Here is a 10,117-nt window from a genome sequence, read left to right as displayed (position 1 = left end):
AATGTAGGAGGTTTTCATAAGTCTATGTGGTGATTTCATATATGTGTGTGAAATACTGAGATGAAGAGAATTAATTACAAATATGATGATTATTTCAGGCCTAGGCGTTCTGCCAGACTCCTATCTACCAGTATTGAAGGCCACACGAAGAAATAACTTATTCCCTTGTGATTCAAACAGAACCAGAAGGACCCCCAGACGAAGGCAGTTGCGCCGAAACGCGCGTTGGGGCAGACATATCGCCGTGCATTCATCTGGTTGATCAATGGGTATGTGTTTCATTTCCACACATTTTTTCATATTCATCTACTAATGGTATTCATTTATGGTACTATCTTTTGTACCTTAGAGTATATACTTTCTCTCTAATTACCTTATCTGACACACATTTGCAGTCAGTTATATTTACTCATATTTATGTATCTACATACCCTGATCATTAGATCACACCATTTGGTTGTCACCATTGCTCGTCTACTTCAGACGTTACCTTTCTTGTATATTGCATGGCGTATTAGTCTTTTTTAACCTGTTGGTTTATGGATTCTTTTTATTATTATGTATTCATGTGTCATTTTCATTAAAGCATTTTTTCTATTTTTCTACATGTTCTTGTTTGTTGGCATTTCTTCTCTTCTCGGTCATATATTGTGCTTTGGATGCCTTAGGGGTATACACCCCCGGATCTGGTTCATATTTGAATATATGCTTGCTGACAGCCGCATTTCTACTTTATTTTGAACCACTTTAGATCCATGCTGTGCTTTTCGGTCATATTAGAACCAGAAGGAGATCATTACAAAATGGAGAATACATATCTTCATAATCCGGCATCCTGCTTGATAATTCATAGTGTAATTTAATACAGAGAACATAAGCAATTTGACCATCCATCACACTGACTTTGGGCCACTAATCTAAAACTGCCAACACACAGATAGAGATTTCCTGTATCAAATCCAGTTGAATCCAGGTTGACCCAAAGTGGTTCCGGGCATAAAAGTTGGCATCAAAGTGAACAGACGGACACTTTTTACTGAAATCAATAATAACTAGCGTTTTCAAAGTGTTAAATGACTATGAGCCACAGATCTTACTTTAATGCTAGCTTTTATGGCCAGAACCACTTTGGGCCAGCCTGGACTCGACTGAATTTGATGCAGGACATCTCTATCTGTGTGTTGGCAGTGTTAGATTAGAGGCCCAAAGCCATTAACCCTTCAAAAACAAGTTATTTAAATCAGCCAAAAGTGTCTGTCTGCCCACTTTGATGCCAGCTGATATGACCAAAACCACTTTGGGCCAGCTGGGACATCTCTATTTGTGTGTGTTAACAGTGTGAGACCTGAAGCCAAAAGTCACTTTGAAAACACCAGTTACTTATTCAAATCAGTAAAAAGTGTCTATCTGCCCACTTTGATGCCGGAAGCCCTTGGGTCAGCCTGGGCTCAATTGAATTTTATGTGGGGCATTCCTACCTGTGCTTCGGTAGTGTGAGATCAGTGGCCCAAAGTCATTTAACCCTTTAAGTCACAATCTTGGATGCTTGGCTTGCCTGCTTTAATGCCTATTTTTGCACCCATTATTATTTTGCTGCTTTCAATTGTATTCTCTTTAAGGATCCCTGATCATTGTCATTTATTAATAGGTTAACTTCATAGTTACTGAACTAGAAAAAATACTCTCCCCATTCAACATGAAGCCGGCGAATAAGAAAGCAACTTCAGCCCCGCGCTCCTGTCACACGAGGGCGGCTCTGAGGTGAATCTTCTGGTTTCACTTTAGACCATGTAGGAAGTGACAAGGCGCAGGGTACAGCCGCGCACACAGGACGGCTCCGGGGCGGGCCCGCACCTCTATGTACTTTCCACACTTTACCGTAAAGCGGGAATCGCGGTAGAATGGCCGGCGGAGACGTGTAGGAGGTGTCAGGGCTTCATAGGACGTCTACGGCGAGTTATTGAGCAGTTTCCACGTTATCACCTCTGGTAAGTAGCGCCGGTTGTGTGTGCCTGGTAATGAGGAAGTGCACTCCGGCTGGGGAGACATCTCCGCGCGCTCCGGCTGGGGAGACATGTCCGCGCGCTCCGGCTGGGGAGACATGTCCGCGCGCTCCGGCTGGGGAGACATGTCCGCGCACCCCTGGTTGGGGAGACATGTCTGCGCACTGCGCCGCTTACAAATCCTTAGTGGCCTCATGACAGTGACAGCCAGCGTGTCCCAATGAACAGTGCCAGACAATCGCCGGTGTATACCCATGAATAGTGCTAACCAGAATATGCTAATGAATAGTGCTAACCAGAGTGCCCCATTAATAATGTCATTGCCAACCAGATAAATATTGCTTGCCAGTGTATGCCCATGAATAGTGTCCATCAGAATATCTTAGTCTCCATTAATAATGCTAACCAAAGTGTGCCCATAAGTAATGCCATCCAAAGCGCCCCATTAATAATGCCATTGCCAACCAGGGTCCCATGTATAGTGCCAACCAGAGTATTCTAATGAAAAGTGCTATCCAGAATAACCTGAGGAATATGGCTCACCAGTGTATGCCCATTAATAGTTCCAACCAGAATAACCTGATAAATAATGCTTGCCAGTGTATGCCCATTAATAGTGCCAGCCAGAATAACCTGATAAATAGTGCTTGCCAGTGTATGCCCATTAATAGTGCCAACAGAATAACCTGATATAGTGCTTGCCAGTGTATGCCCATTAATAGTGCCAACTAGAATATGCTAATGAATAGTGCTAACCAGAGTGTACCCAATGAATATTGCCAGCCAAAGTGCCCCATTAATAATGTCATTGCCAACCAGATAAATATTGCTTGTCAGTGTTTGCCCATGAATAGTGTCAACCAGAATATCCTAATAGAGTGTCACCATTAATAATGCTAACCAAAGTGTGCCCATAAGTAATGCCAACCCAAGTGCCCCATTAATGCCATTGCCAACCAGGGTCCCATGTATAGTGCCAGCCAGAGTATTCAAATGAAAAGTGTTATCCAGAATAACCTGAGGAATATGGCTCACCAGTGTATGCCCATTAATAGTGCCAACCAGAATGACCTGATAAATAGTGCTTGCCAGTGTATGCCCATTAATAGTGCCAACCAGAATAACCTGATAAATAGTGCTTGCCAGTGTATGCCCATTAATAGTGCCAACAGAATAACCTGATAAATAGTGCTTGCCAGTGTATGCCCATGAATAGTACCAACCAAAATATCCTGATAAATAGTGCTTGCCAGTGTATGCCCATTAATAGTGCCAGCCAGAATAACCTGATAAATAGTGCTTGCCAGTGTATGCCCATTAATAGTGCCAACAGAATAACCTGATATAGTGCTTGCCAGTGTATGCCCATTAATAGTGCCAACCAGAATATGCTAATGAATAGTGCTAACCAGAGTGTACCCAATGAATATTGCCAGCCAAAGTGCCCCATTAATAATGTCATTGCCAACCAGATAAATATTGCTTGTCAGTGTTTGCCCATGAATAGTGTCAACCAGAATATCCTAATAGAGTGTCACCATTAATAATGCTAACCAAAGTGTGCCCATAAGTAATGCCAACCCAAGTGCCCCATTAATGCCATTGCCAACCAGGGTCCCATGTATAGTGCCAGCCAGAGTATTCGAATGAAAAGTGTTATCCAGAATAACCTGAGGAATATGGCTCACCAGTGTATGCCCATTAATAGTGCCAACCAGAATGACCTGATAAATAGTGCTTGCCAGTGTATGCCCATTAATAGTGCCAACCAGAATAACCTGATAAATAGTGCTTGCCAGTGTATGCCCATTAATAGTGCCAACAGAATAACCTGATAAATAGTGCTTGCCAGTGTATGCCCATGAATAGTACCAACCAAAATATCCTGATAAATAGTGCTTGCCAGTGTATGCCCATTAATAGTGCCAGCCAGAATAACCTGATAAATAGTGCTTGCCAGTGTATGCCCATTAATAGTGCCAACAGAATAACCTGATATAGTGCTTGCCAGTGTATGCCCATTAATAGTGCCAACCAGAATATGCTAATGAATAGTGCTAACCAGAGTGTACCCAATGAATATTGCCAGCCAAAGTGCCCCATTAATAATGTCATTGCCAACCAGATAAATATTGCTTGTCAGTGTTTGCCCATGAATAGTGTCAACCAGAATATCCTAATAGAGTGTCACCATTAATAATGCTAACCAAAGTGTGCCCATAAGTAATGCCAACCCAAGTGCCCCATTAATGCCATTGCCAACCAGGGTCCCATGTATAGTGCCAGCCAGAGTATTCGAATGAAAAGTGTTATCCAGAATAACCTGAGGAATATGGCTCACCAGTGTATGCCCATTAATAGTGCCAACCAGAATGACCTGATAAATAGTGCTTGCCAGTGTATGCCCATTAATAGTGCCAACCAGAATAACCTGATAAATAGTGCTTGCCAGTGTATGCCCATTAATAGTGCCAACAGAATAACCTGATAAATAGTGCTTGCCAGTGTATGCCCATGAATAGTACCAACCAAAATATCCTGATGAATAGTGCCAGCCAGAGTGTCTATTAATAGTGCACACAAACGTATGCCCATGAATAGTGACTGCTAGTGCTAACCAAAGTATGCCTATGAATAGCGCCAACCAGAGAGTGCCCATGAATAATGACAGCCAAATATCCCCCATTAGTAGTGTCCTTGCCAACTAGGGTACCCATGTATAGTGCAAGCCAGTGTATGCTCGTGAATATTGGCAACCAGAATATCCTGATAATTATTGTCAGCCTTAGTGTCTCCAATAATAGTGCCCACCAATTATGCTTATGATTAGTGCCAGCTACTGCTAACAAAAGTATTCCCATGCATAGTGCCTCCATTAATAGGGCCAACCAGTGTCTGCCCATGAATAGTCCTCACCAAAGTGCCCCATTAATAGTGTCACTGCCGACCTGGGTCCCCATGTATAGTGCCAGCTAGTGACTAGTACTACCAGAGTGCCTACCTTAATAGTGACAGAATAGTGCCAACAAACTGTTCCTATGATTAATGCCATCTAGTGTCCCCATGAACCAGTGCCAGCTGAAGGATCCCCATGAGAAGGACAAACCATTGTCCCTAATAGTAATGCCAGTCTGTATCTCCATGAATAGTGCTAGCAAGATTTTGAAAATGATGAAGAACCGAAACACAAAGTATATTAAAAAGTTGCAATATTTAGGGTATGTGCACACACACTAATTACGTCCGTAATTGACGGACGTATTTCGGCCGCAAGTCCCGGACCGAACACAGTGCAGGGAGCCGGGCTCCTAGCATCATACTTATGTACGATGCTAGGAGTCCCTGCCTCGCTGCAGGACAACTGTCCCGTACTCAAAACTCTTCTTAAAGAGGCTCTGTCACCAGATTTTGCAACCCCTATCTGCTATTGCAGCAGATAGGCGCTGCAATGTAGATTACAGTAACGTTTTTATTTTTAAAAAACGAGCATTTTTGGCCAAGTTATGACCATTTTCGTATTTATGCAAATGAGGCTTGCAAAAGTACAACTGGGCGTGTTTACAGTAAAAGTACAACTGGGCGTGTATTATGTGCGTACATCGGGGCGTGTTTACTACTTTTACTAGCTGGGCGTTCTGATGAGAAGTATCATCCACTTCTCTTCAGAACGCCCAGCTTCTGGCAGTGCAGATCTGTGACGTCACTCACAGGTCCTGCATCGTGTCGTCCACATCGGCACCAGAGGCTACAGTTGATTCTGCAGCAGCATCAGCGTTTGCAGGTAAGTAGCTACATCGATTTACCTGCAAACGCCGATGCTGCTGCAGAATCATCTGTAGCCTCTGGTGCCGATGTGTCCTCGCTCGTCTGACACGATGCAGGACCTGGGGAAGTGACGTCACAGCGTGATCTCTCGAGAACACGGCTGTGTCTGCACTGCCAGAAGCTGGGCGTTCTGAAGAGAAGTGGATGATACTTCTCGTCAGAAAGCCCAGCTAGTAAAAGTAGTAAACACGCCCCGATGTACGCACATAATACACGTCCAGTTGTACTTTTACTTTTCAACACGCCCAGTTGTACTTTTGCAAGCCTCATTTGCATAAATACAAAAATGGTCATAACTTGGCCAAAAATGCTCGTTTTAAAAAAAATAAAAACGTTACTGTAATCTACATTGCAGCGCCTATCTGCTGCAATAGCAGATAGGGGTTGCAAAATCTGGTGACAGAGCCTCTTTAAAGGGAGGGTGTGCGCGCGGGCTCATTCCTGGCCTTAAATAGTCATCACGCACCCCAGTATAAAGTTCCATAGCCAATCCCTATACACCCTGGACTTTAAAAATGGCTCTGCCCTTTCTCTCCTTGCATGAGCGTTGTTGTGTCTGCCCAGGTTCGTCATTGCAAATGGTCCCTTAGTTGTATCCTGTATCCAGTGTTCCTGTTTCCTGTATCCAATAATTGTTTGTTCCAGTGCGAAATCTAGTGACGGAGTCGAGAGTGTCATCTGTGCCAAGTGTCATCTGTGCCAAGTGTCATCTGTGCCAAGTGTCATCTGTGCCAAGTGTCATCTGTGCCAAGTGTCATCTGTGCCAAGTGTCATCTGTGCCAAGTGTCATCTGTGCCAAGTGTCATCTGTGCCAAGTGTCTGTTACACCAAGTGTCTGCCACACCGAGTGTCTGCCAAATCTTCTACCCAGGAACTCTTAGCCTAAGAACTCTCTTTGATTGTTGTTTGGCCAGCTGATACTCCTCTACGGCGTAGCGGCCTAGTGGGTTCATTATCCATATATGTATAGTGGAGTTAGGAGCTTTCCCAGGGCCAGAATCCCGGGCATAGCATCTACTATTGTTCTGCCTAGGGACTCCGGCGCTGTGGAAGCTCCCGACATCACTGTCCATATATGGACAGTGACTTCAGGTCCTTCTCTAGCGCCGGAGTCCCCGGGCAGAGCATCAGCTGGGATCCCTCTGGATGGAATATATCATAGTCTACTACGCTATTCCTTCATTAAAAAAAAAGGTATAACGTCGTATACCAGCCCGACGGAAGCCAAAAGGACACTCTTCTTGTCTCTGTCAGGATAATGGAGTCCTATGAACAGGGCCGCCATCAAGGGGGTATTTAGGGGTACTACTGTATGGGGCCCGGCCAAACTTAATTGAAAGGGAGGCCCGGCAACTGCCGCGACATGCCTTTGGTAGAAAAAAACAGGCCCCTGCAATGGGGCCTGTTCTTTTCACCAAGACCATGTCGTGAGCTGCGGGCCCCCTTCTCGCAAAACACCGTCCGCTCGACCGCACAAGCGCGCGCTCGACCGCACAAGCGCGCGCACGAAGGTCCGCAGGCGCGCGCCCGCGCGCGAACGACCGGGCGTGCCGCCGGGCAACCTGCTCGTGCCCGCACCACAAGAACATCCCCGAACATCCCCGGTGCGCAGACTACTTACCTGCTGGCCCGCCTCCTCCTCCTTCTCCTCCTCCTCCTCATTCTCCACCTCCGCCTCCCTCAAGAGCGTAGCTACGTAAGGAGAGGGGGAGGAGTCCAGTTGTTGCGCGGCGGCAGGAGTTCGTCGATCAATTTTCTGGAGCCTGGAGGTGAAGGACGACATCTGGACCGAAGACATCGCCTGACGAGGACTGGAGTGGGAGCAGCTCTTCTGACACAGTGAGTAAAATGTCTCAAAGTGCTGTTTAAGTATGGCCCTGTTCACACAGAGTATTTTGCAGGCCGAAAAAATCTGCCTCAAAATTCCTTAAAGAATTTTGAGGCAGATTTTGACCTGCCCACACTATCTTGTCGCGTTTTTTGCTGCGATTTTTGCCCGCGGCGATTGAGGACAGCAGACAAAAAACACAGCGAAAAATGCATTTTCTGCCTCCCATTGATTTCGATGGGAGGTCAGAGGCAGAACCGCGGCAAGAAAGGACGTGCTGCTTTTTCTTTTTTCCGCGACTGGCTCCCATTGATTTCAGATTAAATCAATGGGTGGCGGTTTTGGAAGTTGTTTGGTGCTGATTCTGACGCAGTGTCCGAGTCAATATCAAGGCCCAAAAACTCTGTGAACTGGGCCTTATTGTTAGGGCTTATTCAGACGAACGTGTAATACATCCGTGCAACATGCATGATTTTCACGCGCCTCGCACGGACCTATGTTACTCTATGGGGCCGTGCAGACTGTCAGTGATTTCCACGCAGCGTGTGTCCGCTGCGTAAAACTCACGACATGTCCTGTATTTGTGCATTGTTCGCGCATCACGCACCCATTGAAGTCAATGGGTGCGTGAAAATCCCGCCCAGCACTTCCGCAGCAGTATAAACTATGAATGAAAACAGAAAAGCACCACTTGCTACAAACATACAAACAGAGTGTCATAATGATGGCGGCTTCGCGAAAATCACGCAACCGTGCATCATACGCTGCTGACACACGGAGCTGTTATGGACCTTTTGCATGCGCAAAACGCCACGTTTTTTGCGCGTGCAAAAAGCACACGCTTGTGTAAATCCGGCCTTAGGGTATGAACACACTAGGCATGAACACTGCAGATTTTATGCAACACATTTTATTGTGGAAAATCCGCAGCGTATCACAGTCGCAGCAGAGTGGATGAGATTTGAACAAATCTCATCCACACGCTGCAAAAAAAATGGACCTGCAGTGTGACTTTTTAAGCCGCAGTCAATGTATTCTGTGGAATCGCTGCTCCTCTGTTGCGGAAATGCTGCGGTTCTGCCGCAAAAATCACAAATGAGAAAAAAAAAGGTACTTTTTTAATTTTATAAAAAAGTTTAGACTTACACGCTGCGTGAAAATCACTGACAGTCTGCACGGCCCCATAGAGTAACACAGGTCCGTGCGAGGCGGGTGAAAATCACGCGCGTTGCACGGACGTATTACACGATCGTCTGAATAAGCCCTAACAATAAGGCCCAGTTCACAGAGTTTTTGGGCCTTGATATTGACTGGGACACTGCGTCAGAATCAGCACCAAACAACTTCCAAAACCGCCTCCCATTGATTTAATCCGCGGTTCTGCCTTTGACCTCCGATCGAAATCAATGGGAGGCAGAAAATGCATTTTTCGCTGCGTTTTTTTGTCTGCTGTCCTCAATCGCCGCGGGCAAAAAAACGCAGCAAAAAACGCGGCAAGATAGTGTTGACAGGTCAAAATCTGCCTCAAAATTCGTTGCGCGGTTCCAGGCGGTCGCGGGTGCGCGGGCGGTCGCAGGTGCGATCGGTCGCATGGGCGGCGGTGTTTGACGGCCCCCATGACGACCCCCATGCTACCCAGGGCCGCCATCAGGGGGGGGGGTATTAGGGGTACTGATGTGAGAGGCCCGGCCAAACCTAATTGAAAGGGGGGCCCGCAGCTCACGACATTCTTTTGGTGAAAAAAACGGGCCCCATTGCAGGGGCCTGTTTTTTTTCTGCCAAAGGCAAGTCGCGGCAGTTGCCGGGCCCCCCTTTCAATTATGTTTGGCCGGGCCTCTCACATCAGTACCCCTAATACCCCCCCTGATGGCGGCCCTGGGTACCATGATATAGTGCTGGACGGAGTACCGTTAACAGGTAGGGGGGCCCAGAAAATTTAGCTGTATGGGGTCCTGAAATTCCTGATGGCGGCCCTGCCTATGAACACGTTTATTGCGTACATCGGGAGCTTACTTATCGCGTACATCTCGTCGTACGTGATAAATGTACGGAAATAACGTGATGTGCAAGGGGCCTTATTTTGTCGGGGTAAGTCGGCTGCTTATTTTTCATGCTGAGGCCACTACATGAGAAAGGTAGTATTACATGCGGCCAGAAAGATAACCACTATTTGTTAGCGGCTCTCCACTCTGGCCCACAGAAGGAAGTACTGAGCATTTGGATAGAGTTTGTCGAGATTGGACAAGCCGTTAAGGGTATGTTCAAAGTAGGGATGTCACGATACCAAAATTTGGACTTCGATACCGATACTTCGTTTAGTATTGCGATTTCGATACCAAAACAATACTTTGCCAATAGTAATAACAAAGAAAAAAGTTCTTTCGTTTTCTGATGTGAGGCACGAGGTGTGATGAATTTTGAATGTGCCTCACATTAATAGTAATTAACCCCATCATGTTTC

The 10,117-nt window shown here is 46.0% G+C and overlaps 1 protein-coding gene across 1 annotated transcript in view; it reads left to right on the top strand.

The window, feature by feature from the left end:
* Window positions 1–1,786: 1,786 nt before the first annotated feature.
* The window catches only part of CASP10 (caspase 10), a 65,431-nt gene continuing 57,100 nt past the window's right edge, over window positions 1,787–10,117 (top strand). The window contains exon 1 of the mRNA XM_075829769.1: window positions 1,787–1,988. The gene's annotated coding sequence lies outside the window, so the exon portion shown is untranslated. The remainder of the gene's footprint in view (window positions 1,989–10,117) is intronic.

Source organism: Rhinoderma darwinii, chromosome 6 (assembly GCF_050947455.1).
Source record: "Rhinoderma darwinii isolate aRhiDar2 chromosome 6, aRhiDar2.hap1, whole genome shotgun sequence".
NCBI lineage: Eukaryota > Metazoa > Chordata > Amphibia > Anura > Rhinodermatidae > Rhinoderma > Rhinoderma darwinii.
Note: the sequence above shows the minus strand (reverse complement) of the source record. Positions and strands in the feature narration are given on the sequence as shown.